We start from the raw sequence: 20,315 nt of genomic DNA, 5'->3' as shown, positions 1-20,315 counted from the left end.
TTCAGAGGAACAGGGGCTGGGCAGGCACAGTCTGGAAAGCACAAGGGCCAAGGAGCAATCTCTCTGTCATCCACCACTTCACACTTCAGCGTGCGTAGGGATAGGTGAACCTGCCCATTTCAGCTTTTCTCGGTTGTCTCATTTTTCAAATCTTAAGTTCAGTTCTCCCCATTTCTATATCAGTTTTTGGATTTCTTTTTCATGTCTTCATGAAAATTCCGCAGCATTTCTCCTAAATATGCACATTATCGTTTGCATTTTTCTCCTGGAAAGCTGCACTGCAAAATTTGGAGACGCGCATATTTGTTTTGAGAAATCTGTAAAACTGGTGGGTTTTTCTTTAAATGTGAACTCAATTGAGTCCCACCCACCCCATCCTTAATGTTTGAGTAAACAACTTATTCCTTTTACCTTTCATGCCTTCCAAGGATGTCTTGTTCTTATCTAGCAGAATTAACAAAGTATTTTCAGCTGCACCGCAGGATCCCTTGCAAATGTCACAGAAGAAGCATTGCAAGGAACACCAAGCTACACCTCACAGGCTCTGCAACGCTTCACAAGTTCCTCCCCACGACCACCACTCCCAAATATTAGCATCCCATTTTAAGAGTTAGGCTCAAGTATCTCCTTCTCCTGCATCTCATGTCCCCCTGTCTGAGGTCCAGGATGTGGCCCACTGCCATATCACAGGTGCGGCCAAGTGGTTCCAAATGTCCTTTTGGGGAAACCAGAGGCCTTTCTCCTGGGCATGGTCGGCCAATTGGTGCCAAAGAAGGACAGAACTTTTTTTATGTATGCTACAACAGCATACATAAAAAGAATACTTATTGCAAAGTATTGGAAGACACAAGATTTACCCACTCTGGAAGAATGGCAAATGAAGGTGATCGACTACATGGAATTGGCAGAAATGACTGGCAGAATCCAAGACCAGGGAGAAGAGTTGGTGAAAGAAGACTGGAAGAAATTTAAAGACTATTTACAGAAATATTGTAAAATTAATGAATGTTAGAAGGATGTTGGATAGAAACTAAGGGGTTTCCAGCTGTAATGCTTTAGGAGATACGAAAAAAAGGTTTACAAATGGGTAAAAGCTTAATGGTAAGGATTTGCTGAACTAACAAATTGAAGTGGAATACAAAGAAGGGAGGTATGAGGAGGTCTGGGGAAATAAGCGTAAGGAAGATATGTTACGGAAAACTATCTGTTTTTTAACTGTTTTTATGTTGTATTTTGTTTCTTTTTACTTTTTTATTTTCATTGTTATATTTTAAAAACTTTAATAAATATCTTTTGGGGAAAAAACCAAATGTCCTTTTGGGGAAGGGGCCAGAGCTGAGTGGATAGATCTTTTCATGCAGACGGTTCCAGGTTCAATCCCTGACATCATTTCAGCTCAAGAGTAGCTCAAGTAGCAGGCAGCCTATCAGGATGCACAGAACTGACTTGGTTTATGGAAACATCAGCAGCCAAAGCGGAGGGAGATGCCCTTCCATTACCTTTCAGGCAGATGTAATGTCTGGGGTCACATCCATACCATACATTTGAAACACTCTCACACCACTTTAACAGTCATGGGTTCCTGGGAATGTGCAAAGTTGTGTCACGTGATGAGCCTTTAAACAAGCTTGTCAATCAGAAGGAAAGCAATTGCCATTTCTATTTATTGATTTAATGTTTATGGTGGTTTTCAGTCCTTCTCTCTTTTAATCTTCATTTCCCCACTGTCTTCCTCTGAGGAAGGCTATGGTATTCTCAGCTTAGATAGAGAAGCTGTGGCTGGCCAAAAAAAAAAAAAAAAGTACTTAGCCAAGGTCACTCAGGGAGTCCCAGTGGGGAAGTGATGGTCAGCAATCCTAGATTTCTTTCACCTGGAAGGGGCTGGCGCAAGACATTTTGCTGCCTGAGGCAAAGGACAAGATTGTACCTACCCACCTACATCCCAGGATACAGAAGCTGACAGAACTGGCAGCTGAATCTCATTTCAGCACTGGAGATGGGACAGCGTTTTCCACTGCAGTGCCCTTCAGACTTGGGTCCCCCAATGTTGTTGGACTACAGCTCCCAGTATCCCCATCCAGTATGGTCAGGATGATGGGAATTGTAGTTCAGCAACATAGAATAATAGAATTAAAGAACATCTGGGGAGCACACATTGAACAACACTTCTTTAGTGAACCTGAAGCCAGCATGCTAGTCGAATGTGTGATGGGCCCATGTCACACACAGATCTTATCTCAAACATGGAGAACAGCTGGTGGGAGGGGGGACTCGCAAGATATGACAGTGCCCTCCCCCCCAGCATCTGCCACCTGAGGAGAATGGCTCACTCTGGAGTCAGTGTGGTGTAATGGTTAAGCATAAACTGGGGAACCGGGTTCGCGTCTCCACTCCTCCACATGCAGCTGCAGGGTGACCTTGGGCTAGTCACACTTCTCTGAAGTCTCTCAGCCCCACTCACCTCACAGAGTGTTTGTTGTGGGGGAGGAAGGGAAAGGAGAATGTTAACCTTTTTGAGACTCCTGAAGGGGAGTAAAAGGCAGGATATCAAGTCCAAACTCCTCCTCCTCCTCCTCTTCTTCTTCTTCTTCCTCCTCCTCCTCCTCCTAATAGTAAAGCCAGTCCCTCCACTGGCTTAGGCAGAGATCTCTTCAAATATTGCTGCCCCTGGGAGGATTATGGGATGAAGGCATTCCTGAAGGCATCATTTACCTGGAGCATTTGGCCGATGGAGCAAGTTCACTCCATTTCCTGCCCTGGCTTTTTGTGGTGTAACAAGGCAGCCCAGGGAATGATTTTCCAGGAGCCCAGCAGGAGACAGAATGCTATGCCTGACTTCAGTAGCGGTAAAAATAGCTTCAGAACATGGCAGAGATGAGAGAGGAAAGAGGCAAAGTAGACAAGAGGGATTCATGGGCAGATTTAGATCTTGGTTCAACCACATCCTTGTTCTCCTGAATTTGGTATGCTGCAGAGCCAGAGCTAACATCAGGCAGAATGAGCTGACAGCCTCAGGCACTTGATTTTGGGGTGTTATGAAAGCATAGCCAATTGTTATTTATTTACTTTATGACTATTGCAATTTTGCTCCAAAGGAGAGGCGCTTGTGGGATTTTCTGCCTAATGTTCCGAAACAAATTGACTGGGTCTAAGCTGGTGTTGAGAGACCAGGAAAGAGATCTTGGGGTCATGATGGAGAACTTGATGAAGATGTTGACCCATTGCACAGCAGGTTTGGGGGGGGGGAAGCAAATCCCAGGGGTGATTAGGAAAGGGGCTGGAAATTTGCACTGCCAATATTGTAATGCCTTCTTAACAGTTGAGGTTTCCTAGTTTCAAGAAAATGGTTTCAAAAATAGGGGGACAGGTCAGAGATTAATAAAATAGTGCAGGGTGGATAAAGCAGATAGGGAGCTATTTCGCCCTCAGAGTCATCCAATGAAGACTAATGGTGGAAGATTCAGGACAGAAATGGTGGAAGATTCAGGACTTTGCTTCCACATGATGTGGTGAAGGATAGACGTCAACTTAGGATATTTCTAGACTTTTGTTATTTTTGGGTGGGATTCCATGGCACCCTAGCAGATTCAGGTTTTGGGCAATTGAACGTTATTTTGGCACTGTTGTGCAACTCACCCACTTCCCTCCCCCAAAAGCAGACAAGGAAAGGGGATGGGGAAATGTGTCAGATAAACATGGGACAACGCTTGCTCGATGCATCGTGGTATAACCTGGCTGCCAACAAATTGGAAGGAATGCTCAGTACACAGCTGCCGCCGTCTAACCTCTCCACAAACTGTATGTAACCAATCAGGATGAATGCTCAATATGCAAGTTGTCTCGAAGTGACCTTAGGTGGCTCTAAAAAGTCTACTCATGGGGTGGAGGGCAGCAGAAGAGGACTACTGCCCCCATGTCCTGCTTGCAGATTTCCTAGAGGCAGCTCTGGTTGACCACTGTCCAGAAAAATGCTCCTGCTTCAAAACTGTCATGCAAAGCCTGTGTTGGCAGCTGCTGTCCAGCACGCTCTTCTCTGGTTTTCACCTAGGTCCTGCCAGCCATATCCAGTAGCTGGATGCGCTCTGCTGTGTAAGGCTGCAAGGCACAAGGCACAAAGGACGTTGCTCTGCCTGACCTGCTGCCCACACTGAGCCTCCGAGCAAGCTACTGTCTAGATTGCAGTCAAGCGTCTTGAAATTGTTGTTGTTGTTGTTTAGTTGTTTAGTCGTGTCCTACTAAGTGACCCCATGGACCACAGCACGCCAGGCACTCCTGTCTTCCACTGCCTCCCGCAGTTTGGTCAAACTCATGTTCGTAGCTTCGAGAACACTGTCCAACCATCTCGTCCTCTGCCGTTCCCTTCTCCATGTGCCCTCAATCTTTCCCAGCATCAGGGTCTTTTCCAGGGAGTCTTCTCTTCTCATGAGGTGGCCAAAGTACTGGAGCCTCAGCTTCAGGATCTGTCCTTCCAGTGAGCACTCAGGGCTGATTTCCATAAGAATGGATAGGTTTGATCTTCTTGCAGTCCATGGGACTCTCAAGAGTCTCCTGCAGCACCATAATTCAAAAGCATCAATTCTTCGGCAATCAGCCTTCTTTATGGTCCAGCTCTCACTTCCATACATCACTACTGGGAAAACCGTAGCTTAAACTATACAGACCTTTCACTACCCTAAGGAGTCTCGAAGCGGCTAACAATCTCCTTTCCCTTCCTCCTCCACAACAAACACTCTGTGAGGTGAGTGAGGCTGAGAGACTTCAGAGAAGTGTGACTGGCCCAAGGTCACCCAGCAGCTGCAGGTGGAGGAGCAGGAATCAAACCAGGTTCACCCGATTACAAGGGGCGTTGCTCTGCCTGACCTGCTGCCCACACTGAGCCTCCCAGCAAGCTACTGTCTAGATTCCAGTCAAGCGTCTTGAAATTACCCTTCTTTATTATGTACTGGAGGCAGTTGCTGGGGTGGGGGGCAACATTACTCAATTAAGAACTGTTTCTTATATATTGTGTGACTTTTGATACTCATTTCCATGCCCTGGCCCTTCCGGCTGGCTGGCTTGGGAGGGTGCAGAGTTAAGCTCTGCTAGACTGGAGTGATTCCCAGAAGGTGTGGGCCTGCCCCAAAGTTCTTGGGAAAGAGCAGGGGATGCGCGCTGGCGCACCTGTCTCCCGCACTCCTGCCTACCTGAGAGCATCCCTTGCGCAGCAAAAAGGAAGGCAGGAAGAGGCGATGCAGAAAGGCAGAAAGACACCAGGAAAGGGGTGTGCGATGAGAAAGAGAGGGGTGGGGACTCGGAAAGGCTAGAATGGAAGGAACGGAGCCGATCTCTCCCTCTCCCTCTCATACTTAATGCATGGGGAGCGCGGGGGGGGGGGGGAGGCGGAATTCGCCGTCCTGGGTTCCCCCCTCCCATTTGCACTCCAATCCTCTCCAAAGCCGCGTGCATTAAAGCGCGAGGATTTTCCGAGCGGATTTCCCTGCCCGCCGCTTCGCTGCCATCTCTAATTCCAGCGGGCGCCCAGCGGCTGGGCAGACGGGGCGTCAAGGCGCCACCCGCCGCCGCCTGGGGACGCAGGCGAGCCCGGGGGAGCCCGAGATGCCGCGCGGAGACGGCGGCGAGAGCCAGGGACCCCGAGGGCAGGCGACACCGGCGGGGGACCCCGGGGTCAGGTAGGAGGAAGAGGGCGGCGGGGGCGCAGAGGAGCGGGGGGGGCGCTTCAGCTCCGGGGACCCCCAGTGCAAAAGAGGGGGCGCGATCAATAGAAAGGCAGTGCCTCTGAGCATGGGCAGAGGGCTTTCCTCTCGCCGCTGCCTTCTGCGGGCTGCATCCAATGTTAGCCCGGATCAGAAGGGACCCGTCGCGATCAAGGGACGTGACTCCCTCAGGTCCGTTGGTGTCAATGGGTCTACTCTCAGCGCAACTTAATGGTATATATACTGCCTTAATAATAATGTATAGCCGGTTCCCACCAGATGCAAAAGAGGACCCCGTTTAATTTCTACACGACAAAGAGGCGCGGCGGGTTCACATGCGATTGGAATTGCTGCCGCCTCTGATCTGAAACCCCCCGTTGAATCACTCGCGGATGAAGGAAATGCACTCTGTACCTGCTCAGAGGCACTTTCGTTTGTTTAATTTTCTAAACCGGACGCTGGGCTGGGGCTGAGCCCTCGGAACAAGTCAACGCCGCCTCCCTCCTTTCCTTAAACAATTGCAATGAGAGATGAGGTTTGTTTGGTGTGAGGGGTTGTAGAAACAGCTTGGGGGGGGGGGGAGAGAGAGAAGAAGCTGCCGTGGCTGTTGGGAGTTCCTTCTTCGACACAACTCTTGTTCTTAGCGCAAGGCAACAAATTACAAAGAAATGAAATTCCGACTAAACATCAGGGGGGGAAAACTTTCTGACAGTAAGAGGTGCTTGACAGTCTCCCTCTGGAGGTTGTGAAGTCTCCTTCCTTGGAGATTTTTAAGCAGAGGTTGGATGGTCATCTGCCATGGATGCTTTAGCTGAGATTCCGGCATTGCAGGGGGCTGGACTAGATGACCCTTGGGGTCCCTTCCAATTCTACAATTCTGTGATTCTATACCTTCTATGAACATAGAATATATGAAACAGACCCCCCCCCAAAAAAAGCATGGGGAAAAACAAACCCCACCCTCCCTTCAACTAACCACAACCCCATTTTACAATTAATTACCCTGTTAAAGAGGCACAGAGATGGCAGGGAAATGGGTCTTTGCTTTTGCTAACTTGGACAACAAAACCTGCAGGATTATTATTCTTGGGCCTTACAGGTCAGGGCAGAAGCGGCTTTTCCAAAGGACGAGGTGAGGATTGGGGGAAAGCATTAAAGACCACAGCAGTGGCAAGCGGTGCAATTTTTCATAGGGGAACAGTTAGGGCCAGAGATGCGCGTGAGCATCGTGCTTCCCTCCCTTAAGCTGGGCAGAAGCTTCCCAGGCTTTGGGAAGGAGGCACCAGCCTGTAATACTTTAATACTCTAATTTACCAGGAACATTTAGGAGACTAGCCTAGTCCCCCTAGTCCACTGACCACACGCCGCTGGACCACAGGGTGGGAGAAGGACAGATCTGTTCCACGGGAGACAATCTACTGTACGTGGTAGTGCTCTTGTGCAGCTCCTGTTCATGTCAGATAATTTTGTGCAAGAGAACTTCCCAGTGGGCTGTGCTCAAAGATAATTCCTGCACAAGGAAGTGCCATTTTGGATATTTCCAAGTCGGGCACAGACTGGACTCTGGGCCCGCATCAGCTCTGAGATCAGTGCCTCCTCTACAAAAAGACAAAGACCTCACACTGTCACTCAGCCAGCAAATTGGTTGGGAGAGTGATCATTGCTCCCACTTTGCAAGTGAACAAACCAAAAGGCAAAGAGCAGCTTCTGCAGTGGCCTCCAGGGGCCACCATGCTGAATTCTGGTGTAAAGGCTGGTGCAGGAGGTGCTGCCTGGTTCAAGGGATCTGGTGCAAGGCAGCAAAACGGAAGGGAAGAGCTCATCATTTCAAAGAGGCCAGCAGGTCACATGGGGCAGCAGCACATCCAGGGCAGCTAAGTGGAAAGAGCAATCCCTTTGGTAGCCAAAGCCCCAGAAGCCAGGCCCAGCCCAGGAGTCCAAGTAACCCAAGGGGCTGCTTGGGGTGGTGGTGTCTTTAGCAGTGCCCATGAAGCAGCACACTCTCTCTAAGGGAAGCAACCCGCAGGGTCTCTTGTGATGACACAGAAAACACACAGAAGTTGCCTTATACTGAGTCAGACCAGTATTGGTCCATCCAACTCAAAACTGCCCCAACAGAAGCTCTCCAGGGTTCCAGGCAGGGAAAAGTCCCAGCCTTTACCTGGAGCTGTCAGGAATCGAACCCGGGACGTTCTGCATGCCAAAACAGAATTCTACGCTTGGAGGGCTACAGCCCTTCCTCTCAAAGGTTTCTGATCATGTCCAAACTGTGCATGATCTCCCAGCTTTTGAAATTCTTACGGGATCCTCTGGGTCAAATCTCTGGCATCCATTGTTTCATTCTGTTCTTATAGGAAGAGTCATGAGATACTCCTATAAACACATGATCAGTCAATCGCTGCTGCCGCTGCTGTGGTGCAAGAGAGCACACTCAGAGTGGGTGACTTTGCTAGAGTGAAGTCTACAGGCTTGCCTTTCAGGGATTAAAAACTGGGTGAGTTTTGCAGGGCAGCTGTGCACCGGGGGATCTGAGCTAGCAGCTCTATGAGGTGAAGCAAAAACAAGAAGGTAGAACGTGCTAAAAGAAGTCAAAGGACTTAAAAGATTCCTCTTCGTTGCCTAACTGTGCCCGCCTTGTCGGCTGTCATGTGGAGAAGACCAAGGGAGGCTCTTTGGAAGTATAGATAGAAGGACATGTTTGGGTAATGATGCCATCTCCTGACCATCAGCAATATCAAATCATAGAACTGTAGAGTTGGACGGGACCCCATGGGGCATCTAGTCCAACCCTCTGCAATGCAATGCCTTTAAAGCAGGGGTGGGGACCTGTGGCCCTCCAGATAGTGTGGGGCTCCAATTTCCATCAGGCTTAGTCAGCAGAGCCAATGGTCAGGGAGGGTGGGAGCTCTGGAGGGACATGTGCTCCCCAGCTCTGCCCTAAAGCAGCTGGTCCTTGTTCTGGACTGGATCTCTTCCTTCCGACACCAGGGCCTAATTCTCAGGCTAGTATACTTACATTCCGCCTTTCCTCCAAAGGGTAGCACACAGGGTTCTCCCACCTCCCATTTTATCTTCACAACAATCCTGTAAGGTAGGGTTGAGTGGTTGGCCAAGGATGACCCTCTACAGCTCTAGGGTTTTAGGATTGCCTGATGAGTTTCATAGCTGGAGTGGAGATTTGAACCCAGCTCTCCCAGGCCTTAGTCTGTCACTTGAACCACCACACCGCAATGGTTCTCGGAAGCTTTAGGGTTTTGGCCTCCTTCCCAGGACCTACAGGGGAAGAAGGAAAATCTCAGGGTGACAGCTCAGAGCCAAAGGGGCCAGGTGTATCCATGAAGCTTGAACACTTTTGTTATTCACTCTACCTTGGTGTCCAGCAGCCCTGTCCCTTACTTGCTAGTCACAGCCAGGCTCTGTCCTCAACCTGCCAAGCGATGTTCTTTGCCCCCTGCAGCTCCTGTTAGCCTCTCCTGCTGCTGCTCTAGCATCCTGCCCCTTCTTAGGAGCTGAATCGGAGGAGAACTGGCAATGCCTCATGCAGGGGTGAGGAGGCCTCAGACCCAGGAAACGAATGCCTGGCTTTAGGAAGTCTCCCCAGACCTCATCCTATACCAGTCCTGATTCACATACTCCTTGAGGGTTTTTGCCTGGCTGGAAAGTGTCCAATTTTATCTTCATCTGCCTCTGCCAGACAATCATCTGACATCTTGATCATGTCAGGTGACAGACAGGTGGGCGATCCTGCCCACCTGTCAAAGTTGACCTGCAGGGGGTGGCTTGGGGGTGTCTGCTTTGGTAGCGTGCTCCCCACTGGGGAAGCAGCACCCAGCAGGATTGAACCCCAGTCCTGCAAGCCCGTCAGCTGAAGCTACCCAGTGACATCAGTTGATTGACGGACGGGTGTGGTTTGGGGGACATGGCCAAGCTGGACCCCTCTGGCAGAACCAGATTGACCAATGAGTCAGAGGTTTCCCACCCTATGCTACAGGCTGCCTCGAAGTTCTGCCTGCACTGGCTGAACAGCAAGTCTTGCTACCCCAGCCTCAGGCCTGGGCAATATCCGTGCAATGCCATGCAAGGCAGCAGTTGCAATCAATCCAGGTGATCCAAGGAGGCCATCTCTGGACCAAACAGGACAGGCCTTGAGCCAGTGCAAATCAGTTGCTCTGGATCAGCCCAATAGAAGGGGCCCAGAAAGGAGAGGTTCAGTGGAAGAGTCCATGCTTGGCTTGCAAACGGTTCAGCCCTTGGCATCCACAGGTAGGACTCAGAAAGACTCTTGTCCAAACCCCGGGAGAGTCACTGCCAATCACTGTAGACCAGGACAGGGGAAGCTGGATCCAGCCAGATCCATAGTGGTGGCCAATCCACTGTGGGTCCACTTTGCAGCTGGGTGAGGAAAGCCACCTGCCAATCACCTAACATCATATGGCATCCAGTAACTATAACTTCAAGCTGCAGCTGCCAAGGAAGAGTTGGGAGCACACACTGTCGATGTGGACCATACAGAGCTTGATGGTCCAACTTGGATGGCGTGAGGCCTGCTTCCTGTATCCCAAAGTAGGCAAGGCTAGGCAGACAGTTGCTCTTGCCCAGGCTAGGAGTGTGGGAGGTTGGGGTTGGAAGAGACCATCGATCCAATGCAAAAAGCAAGGGGAAAGGTTTGCTGTGGTTTTTGGGGAGGTGCTTGTGCATGAGAGCAAGTCCCCAAATCCTGCTTCCCTCTTCCCATCTGCCCCCAAACGTGCTTGCCCTGGGGGAGTGGGGGGTCAAAGCCTGCTGTAGCAGCTCTCCCCCACCCACCCCTTGCCTGGCCAGTCGTCCTCTTTCCTTTTTAATCCTATTTGGAAAGAAGAGACCCTCCATTTTCATCCCCTGGCCCCAGCCTGATCTCCGCAGATGCATTCCCTTCTCTCTGCCTAATGTACTGTGCTATTATCCCAGCCGTCCAGGCTTTGGCACCAATCCCCTTTCCCCGGAGAGAGAGAGAGAGAGAGAGAGAGAGAGAGAGCGCACTTTCAGCTTTAATCGGCTGCATTTCAGTCACAGAGGGAAGTACGGTAAATAAATAACACACACAAACAGCGCTCAGAAATCGGAATTCCATATTGAGGGTCTTTAGCCCCGGGTGGCTACCGCTGCCTTTCCTCCAATGCAAAGCCATCTCCACCCTCCTCAGTTCTCAGCCTCTACCAATTCCCCCGCCTCAGGGGATTCCAGTCCTTGTTCCTGGATTCAGATCTGATCTGACTTGTTCATTTGGGGGGTGTTCATAGCGGTGGTGGTGGTAGTAGTAGTAAATAATAATGCTTCTAGTGCTTAAGACTTCAGAGAAATCAGAAAATTATATAGGCAGATCCTGATGGGCGCTGGGTTCAGCCAGACTTTGGATGAGGCTCAGCACTCTGCCCAGCTTTTTGCCATCCCACCTTCCTTTCCCCTGTCCCTGCAGCCCCTTCCCCAATTCCTATTTCCCCAATTCTCAGTCCTTCTCATACTATTCCGAATTCTTGGGAAACCTGACTCTTCTACACAAATCAAAAACAATGTTTTTTTAAGTATGTAGTTCTGCTCAATGTGTGCACTATATTCAGAATGGTGAAATTTCTTTTGAAGCACTGGGGCGGGGAGGAACTGAGCAGCCGGGATCTTCTATTCTATGCTCAATTGGTAAGAGCATGAAACTCTTAAAACTCAGATTTTTGGGTATGAGCCCCACATTGGGCAAAAAGATTCCCGCATGGGGGGGTTAGACTAGATGACCCGATGGGGCCCTTTTCAACTCCATAATCATTCTATAATTCTATTCCAGCCTTGGATTCTCTGGCACTGACTGCCTCTTCTCTCTTTGGTAAACACACAAGACGTAACCGGCTGTACGTTTGAAAAAATAATATATACCATTCATTGTATTGAATAGTAGCACATAAAGTTCAACGAAAAAAGTAGAAGACCCAGTGGATCAGTTCATTCTCTAATCAGTTTATGCATATGTGAAAGTGTCTTTTTCACCTGTCTGTTCATAGAGTCCAACAGTCCACACGAAAGGTTGTTGCAGTTCCACAGAATACTTTCACAGAGTCTAAGACAAGGATTTCTGGAATATTAGCCTTGTTTCGCCGTCTTGGGCTTCATCAGTAGTACAAACTCATATATGATATCACAGGACAGTGGATCTTATAGCATAGCAGTAGCTGCTGACTTTTGTTGAAATCTACAATTCAATACAATGAATAGTATATATTATTTTTTCAAACGTACAGCTGGTTACGTCTTGTGTGTTTATTGAATATGTTTCACGTAACCAGAGGTTTGTTGTTGTTTTGCGCATCTCTCTTTGGGACAGGAGAAAGCATTCCTCACCCAGCCGTCACTGAGAGCAGTTGCAAGCCGAGAGTCAGGCAGATTTCTGGGGGAGAGTCATATTGTGTCCAAGGATACCCAAGCCCCAGACATGCCTTTTGTAGGAACCACCTATGGCTGGGCCGTCCAACCTCTCAGACCAAGTGGGCTGCAATAATACTTTGACACAGGGGCCACACGCTGAATTAAATTCCTGTAGCAATAATTTAAAGTGTTTGCAATAGAGTTAATACAAGACAATTAGTTGTTTGCTGTTGTTGTTTAGTCATTTAGTCGTGTCCGACTCTTCGTGACCCCATGGACCAGAGCACGCCAGGCACTCCTGTCTTCCACTGCCTCCCGCAGTTTGGTCAAACTCATGCTGGTAGCTTTGAGAACACTGTCCAACCATCTCATCCTCTGCCGTCCCCTTCTCCTTGTGCCCTCCATCTTTCCCAGCATCAGGGTCTTTTCCAGGGAGTCTTATCTTCTCATGAGGTGGCCAAAGTATTGGAGCCTCAGCTTCAGGATCTGTCCTTCCCGTGAGCACTCAGAATGGATAGGTTTGATCTTCTTGCAGTCCATGGGACTCTCAAGAGTCTCCTCCAGCACCATAATTCAAAAGCATCAATTCTTCGGCGATCAGCCTTCTTTATGGTCCAGCCCAGCCTTTCACATGATGAATTCTGCATATAAGTTAAATAAGCAGGGAGACAATATACAGCCTTGTCGTACTCCTTTCCCAATTTTGAACCAATCAGTTGTTCCATATCCAGTTCTAAGTGTAGCTTCTTGTCCTACATAGAAATTTCTCAGGAGACAGATGAGGTGATCAGGCACTCCCATTTCTTTAAGAACTTGCCATTGTTTGCTGTGGTCGACACAGTCAAAGGCTTTTGCATAGTCAATGAAGCAGAAGTAGATGTCTTTCTGGAACTCTCTAGCTTTCTTCATAATCCAGCAAATGTTTGCAATTTGGTCTCTGGTTCCTCTGCCTCTTCGAAATCCAGCTTGCACTTCAAGACAATATTCACAATTAGTCCATATAATCAAGCACACAAGGAATAGATTTGATATATTTATTTTTTAAAGAGATCAGAGGCTGCCAAGTGTGATGGGGATTGCTGGATTCAGGCAGGACTCTGGTCAGGAAAGAAGGGGGAGGAAGAAAGTAAGGAAGTTCTTGCCAGCTCGCGGGGCGGGGCGGGGGAGGCAAAATTTATAGTAAAATTATAAGTTGTAACCAAGATGCTTACAGTGATGGCAAGGTGGAGCAGCAGGTGTACATCCCATACATGTAAAGTGCACTTAAAGCACATGGCTTCCTCCAAATATTCACAGGAACTGCGGTTTACCCCTCACAGAGCCACAATTTCCAGCACCCTTAAGAAACTACAGTTCCTGGTAATCTTTGGGGGAAGTTGTGTGCTTTAAATGATTGGTGTTTCTGCATGTTCCTAAGTGATTCTGCCCCATGTGAATGAGTGGAAATCCCCATTGGGATTTTCCATCCCAGGCAATCAAATGTCTTGGTCTCACCCTTGGCGTGATTCTCCCATGAGTGATTTTTCAATGCCATCTGAGTGCAACATCCCATTCATGTGTAACAGATGGAGAAGGTGTTTTCATTCCCACTAGGAACAACAGCCTTCATATGGGGTACATGTAAACAATCATGTTGCTGTCAAGCACTTTGCAAAAAAATAACAGCAGCTAAATGAGTGTTCATGAGCATGGGTTTTACTGGAGAGGAATGCAGAAAGTTCAGATGATGATGATGATGATGATGATGATGATGATGATGATTTATTTATACCGTGCCCATCTGGCTGGGCTTCCCCAGCCTCTCTGGGTGGCTGCCAACAAAATATTAAAATACAGTAATTCATCAAACATTAAAAGCTTCCCTAAACAGGGCTGCCTGTTTAGAATAAGGCAGAAATGAAAGAATGTTGTTGTTGATGATGATGTCCAATGCTAGTCCTACTCAGAGTAGACCCATTAGAATTAATGGACACAAGTAAGTTAGGATTATTAATTTCAGCAGGTGTACGTTGAGTAGGGCTAGCATTGGAGACAACCCCCTGGAATTGCCCTAGCAATGAATGGGCTGTTTGTGAAAGAAGCTTTGCATTTCCCCTGCAAGCAGATCAGAATGAATGCACGACAAATAGCCATCGTCGTTTAAACTCCCTGCAAGCTTTGTGCAAACAAATCAGGATGGATGCACAATAAACAGGTTCTCTGGAAGCAGCCACAGTCCACAGGGAGACCGCAGAATAAAAGCAGCAGAGCCAACAGCTGAAACCTATTTAAAGGAGACAGGGTGAGCTCCCATTGCTCAGTCCCTGCTCCTGCCAACCTAGCAGTTCGAAAGCACGTCAAAGCGCAAGTAGATAAATAGGTACCACTGTGGCGGGAAGGTAAACGTCGTTTCCATTCGCTGCTTTGGTTCGCCAGAAGCGGCTTAGTCATGCTGGCCCCATGACCCAGAAGCTGTACGCCGGCTCCCTCGGCCAATAAAGCAAGATGAGCGCCGCAACCCCAGAGTCGTCTGCAACTGGACCTAACGGTCAGGGTTCCCTTTACCTTTTAAATATCATTAAAAGTGTGTAATAACTTTACACTTTCCCCAAGAGAACTTACAGTTAATTCATTACCCTTCCTACATGTCCAGCCCAAGGGATCTGCCCACCCTCTAAAGTCACTTTTCACTTCCCAAAACTTGTACCCTGAGTAACGGCATTCTTGTATTGCAAGGAACAGAAACCTGTATCCTTCCAGATGTTGCTGAACTTCCATCAGTCCCAGCCAGCATAGTCAGGGATCAGGAATACGGGAGCTGTAGGCCAACCACATCTGCAGGGCCAGAGGTTCACCCTCTGCCTCCCACTGCCTTACTGAATACTTCTCAAGCTCTCATGTAGAATCCTTGATCTGCCAAGCAATCGCACTCATCCCCTGCTGGTGCACAGGGCTGTCGACAGGAACGTGTGGCAGAGTCCGTGTGGCAACAAAGACCAAACACCTCACTCAAAACCAGGGCCAGCCCAAGACATTTTGGCACCTGAGGGGACCCACAAAATGGTGACACCCTCCCTGCCAGGGCAGAAGGGCCAAATGAACATTCCCTCACTGCAAGAAGTGAAGTTGCAGGGAACAAGGCAGAGGGCCTTCTTGGCAGTGGCTCCATTCCCATCAGATGTCAAGGAAATGAACAACTATCTGACTTTTAGAAAACCCTGTATTGGGAAGTTTTTAATGTTTGAGGTCAGGGGTACCATCTCACCATCAGGATTGTGGGTGCCCGCTACCGCAACATGGACGTGCGACGTCACACACACTACGTGCAGGTGTGTGCCTGTCGGCTTTTCCCATTGGCTTTGCAGGTGCCCAGCCCCCACAATTATATTATTATGGGTGCCCAAGGACCCTCGGCCCCCTGGAGTTGGCTCCCATGTTTGAAGTTTTGCTATGTTTTTATCTGTACTGTAAGCCGCCCAGCGTGGCTGGGGAAACCCAGCCAGATGGGCGGAGTATAAATATTACCGTATTATTATTATTATTATTATTATTATTATTATTATTAGGAACAAGAGCAGGGGGAGGGATAAAGATTAAAATCAGGGTCGACACATAAGCTACGGGACAAGGATAACTGTGACTTTAAAGATGAATGGGAACCCTTTACAAAGTATTTGAAGACGCAACAAAGCGAACTGGACTCCTTGGCTGGCTTTGAATAAACACTCACAAACTTTTTATTGACAATAATCAGTTAAATAATTTAAGGATTTATACAACTTTGTAACATGCAGAGAAGAGCATTCACAGAGAAACCAAAGACTGGAACTGAGGGAAGTCGGGGGGTGGGTGGGGGGTTGTGTGGGAGGGTGGGGGGAGGGAGGGAGGGAGGAAAATGTGGGGGAAACTAAGGACAACATGTTTTTGGATAATATGTTTTGTTTAAATCTTTAATAAAAATTATAAAAAAGAGATTAAAATCAGGGTCTGCTGCCCCTGTGGATCTGCTGCCTGAGGCAGTTGCCTCAGCTTGCCTCATGGGTGGGTCGGCCCTGCTCCAAAGAATATCTCTTTCTGATTGCTCCACCGCTGCTCATGTGCATCAGAACAGAACTATGGGAAGTGCCCATAAGGAGACAATAACTGGCAGGGTTGGAGAAGGCATGTTTAGCGCTTTAGGGCTGCCTTGGTCTCCTGCGGTGCAGAAGCTTAGACTCAGTGGTGGAGCCAAAATGCAAGGGACAGTGCTGTAAGATAGACAGTAGCAGCTTTTGCCTTCTTTTAAATTCTCCTTTCAACACCAGCGCAGAATTACCCACTGCAGAATCGGAACCCTCTTTCCTTTGTGCTTTCAGAAAGGTTTGTTACTTGCAGTCATACAATGGGGGAACAGCTATAGCTCCGTGGCAGAGCATCTGCTTTGTGTGCAGAAGGGCGCAGGTTCAATCCCTGGCATCTCCCGGGAATTGTATGACTGTAAGTAACAAGCCTGCTTTTTAAAACACAGTAAGAGAGAGATACTGTATTGGCCCTAATATAAGCCGCATCCAAATATAAGCCGCACCTTTAAAATTGGAGGAACAGAAAGAAAAAATACCTGAATATAAGCCGTTCCGTTCCTCGCTGCTCTTGGCTGCATGCTGGAAAGTCGTGAATATAAGCCGCACTTTAACTTTTCACGGTCGGAATTTGGGGGGAAAGTGAAGCTTATATTCAGGCCAATACGGTAAGTGTCTCTAATGGCCTTCTTTAAGATGGTCAAAAGCTTCCTTTTTAGGGTCATAAATGGTTCCTCCTTCTCAAAGTGGTTTTAATTGCTGCCGTTATATTATTTTTGATGGTGGTTGAGTTTTTAAATAAATATTTTTCTTGTACCTTTGTGTTTTATGACACCCTTGCTATATTTATTGCTGTGGCCAAATTGTTTTAAAAATGGTTGCATTGCTGTTTGAGGTCTTTTGTGAGCCACTCTTTGGCATAAGTGTTTCAGGCAGCAATCTTACGTGGGGCTTACTCTGCAGCAAATGACACCATCGAGTGTTCCCCCTCCAATTTCCATGGACTAAATTTAGTCCCGGCACTGGCAATGGGGTGGCTTTCCTTCAACCCTGAGGCCTCAGGTGTTGTTGGACTACAACGCCCATCTTTCTCAGCCATCTCACCCAGTGGTCATGGATGGGAGTTGTTGTCCAACAATGCCTGTGTACACACCATACATTTAAAGCACACATAGGTAAAGGTAAAGGGACCCCTGACCACTACGTCCAGTCGTGACCGACTCTGGGGTTGCGGCGCTCATCTCGCTTTATTGGCCGAGGGAGCCGGCGTACAGCTTCTGGGTCATGTGGCCAGCATGACTAAGTCGCTTCGGCAAACCAGAGCAGCTTAAGCGAACGCCGTTTACCTTTCCGCTGGACCGGTACCTATTTATCTACTTGCACTCTGATGTGCCTTTGAACTGCTAGGTTGGCAGGAGCAGGGACAGAGCAATGGGAGCTCACCCCGTCGCAGGGATTCGAACCGTCAACCTTCTGATCGGCAAGCCTTAGGCTCTGTGGTTTAATCCACAGCGCCACCCGCGTCCCTATAAAGCACACATACCCCTGCAAAAAGAAAAAAGAAAGAATATTTGGAACTGTAGTTTAAAGGTGCTGGGAATTGTAGCTCTGTGAGAAGCAAGCTATAGTTCCCTTGATTCTTTGGGGGGAAGCCGTGTGCTTTAAATGTATGCTGTGTGTGCAGTCAATGGGGGAGGGGGGTTTCCAAGAACGCTGTGCCACCCAGCTAGAGGGCAGCAAACTAGTTTAAGGGGCACAGGCTGAGGTCAACCCCTGCAAGGTCCACGCAATGCTGTCCACTCCTCCTGCACCCCATCACCTGTCACCTGAGGCAGCTGCCTTACTCTGCCTCAGGATAGGGCAGCCCTGCCTGTCACAGGAAGAGGGGAGGAGAGATGGGTAGTCAAACAGAGGCAGATTTGTCTGGGATTGCTAGAAAACAGAGAGCCCCTCCCTCCCCAGTGGCCTCATTTCATCCCAAAGCAGAGATGTATCTCTTGTTTCAGAGCTGAAGCAGCTGAGGAAAAGTGCCCTTGTGTGTCTTGGGTCAGGTACTAGGAAAAGCTTTTAGAGAGGCATTCCTTGCAGCTTTCCCTCTTCGCCTTTTCTTCGCTCCCTCCTTTCCCTCCCCTCCCTTTTAAGCGCCTTCCTTTCTCACTGGCTTTCTTAGCTTTGGCCGCAAGTCGGGTGGGGACAACTCTTTCAGGCTGGGGGCCACATTGCCTTCCAAGCAGCCTTCCAGGGGCCACAAAAGAGTGATGGCAGGTGGGACAAGAAGAAGTATGCAGAGCAAGGAATAGAAACTTTTGCCATATGTGGTGGGGGCGTAAGGTGGTAAAACAATTTTGTAACGAGATACATGAGGAGATCAAAAAGAGCCTCAGGAGCTCTATTTCAAAAAAACCAGAGTCATACTTATTGAGTTTATTAACAAACGACATACCCAAGGACAAAAGGAATGTATTTTTGTATATAACCACAGCCGCAAGAATACTTAAGGCAAAATACTAGAAAACAGAAAAGGTACCACAAATGACAGAATGGCAAGTTAAGACTTGTGAGTTTGCTGAGATGGCAAAAATGACGGCATCAATCAAAAATTATATACAGAATGGGAATGCATAGGGGAATACATGAAGAAATATGGTGTTAAAGCAGAACTCTTAATAGGCGATTGCTAAGCGTGTATGGACAAAAGAAGTAATTATAATTTATCAGTTTTCATGTTATTTTATTTTGTTAAAACAACTAAAAAAACATGTTAGGAAGATCTCACACAGGTGAAGGGAAGCAGTGGGGAGGAGAGCAGGGTTAGGTTGAATTTGGGAAATAAAATAATATATGGGACAGCAAAGGATATAATAGATTCTTATAGAATAGTAATATATTGTAACCAGAATAGAAGTTCAAAAGGAGAAGTAAATGTATTTTTAGTATTTTCATTATTGTAATAGTTATTATTATTTCTTATCAGTAGAAGGCAATGTTAACTTAGACTTCATCGTTTCTTAGTTTTCTTTTTTTTAATGATATTTATTAGAAGTTTAAAGATTACAGAAAAAAGAAAAAAGGAAAACAATAAAAAGTTTAACAGAACATACATTACAATACATAAAAAGAAAAACATAAAAAAACAATACAACAATACAGCAAAAAGAAACAAAAACACTAAAACACACATCCAATATTCCATATCTTTACCTTTCATTTACTTGTTTCATCGACCTCCTCACACCTCCCTTTTTTTGTATTCTAGTTCAATTAACTATTTCAGCAAATTCTTTCCATCTTTCTCAATTTTTGTTCTATAATTTATCTTAACGGTCTAACCTTAAATTTTTTTATTTTGGCCCATTATCAATCAGCTTTTACTTAATTCTTTATTACATTTCTGCTAAAACCATATAGCTTCATTCCAGCATCCTTCTAACATTCATTAATTTTGCAATATTTTTGTAAATATACTTTAATTTTTTTCCAATCTTCTTCCACCGACTCCATCCTAATCTTTGGTCTTAAAATAGTAACATTAGATTTTTCCCTATTAACAACCCATTTTTCATATTCCCTTAAAGCATTACAGTTTCTTTACATTTCCAACATTTATTATCGGGCAAATGGTAGATTTTTGCAAGCTTGACTGGGGTCATGTACCACCTGTAAATCATTTTCATAATATTCTCTCTCAAGGCATTACATGCCGTAAACTTCATACCTGTGGTCGTTTCTTAGTTTTCTTAAGTCAATAAAAAAAAGAAGGGGGAAAAAGAGAAACGTTTGCTTTTTTTTAAAGATATTTATTAAAAGTTTAATAGTTACAAAAAAAGAAGAAGAAACAGCAAAAAGTTCACAATACATCAAAAGTAAGGAGGGGAAAAAAAAGAAAAGAAAAAACAATACAATAAAACAACAAGAAAAGCAAAAACATTCAAAAAACACATCCAATATCTCTATATCTCTACCTTTCATTTACTTGTATCATCGACCTCCTCACACTTCCCTTTTTTGTATTCTTGTTCATTTAGCTATTTCAGCAAATCCTAAAAAGAGAAACGTTTGCTTTGTAATGTAGGCTAGTTTCTAAACAAACACAGACACACAGACACACCAGCCTCCACCCCAAGTGCAAAAGCATTCTCAGAGTTCACACACATTATAGCGAGGCAAAAACACTCCAGGAGGCTGCAGAGTGTAG

General features: G+C 46.9%; 1 protein-coding gene across 1 annotated transcript in view; it reads left to right on the top strand.

The window, feature by feature from the left end:
• The first annotated feature begins 5,567 nt into the window (after positions 1-5,567).
• LOC308576382 (metabotropic glutamate receptor 6-like) overlaps positions 5,568-20,315 on the top strand; it is a 44,154-nt gene continuing 29,406 nt past the window's right edge. Inside the window, exon 1 of the mRNA XM_081175689.1 lies at positions 5,568-5,669. The gene's annotated coding sequence lies outside the window, so the exon portion shown is untranslated. The remainder of the gene's footprint in view (positions 5,670-20,315) is intronic.

This window comes from Podarcis bocagei (assembly GCF_964188305.1).
Source record: "Podarcis bocagei genome assembly, chromosome: 17".
NCBI classification, from domain to species: Eukaryota; Metazoa; Chordata; class Lepidosauria; order Squamata; family Lacertidae; genus Podarcis; species Podarcis bocagei.
The sequence above is the reverse complement of the archived record's forward strand: the minus strand, read 5'-3'. Positions and strand labels throughout refer to the sequence as shown.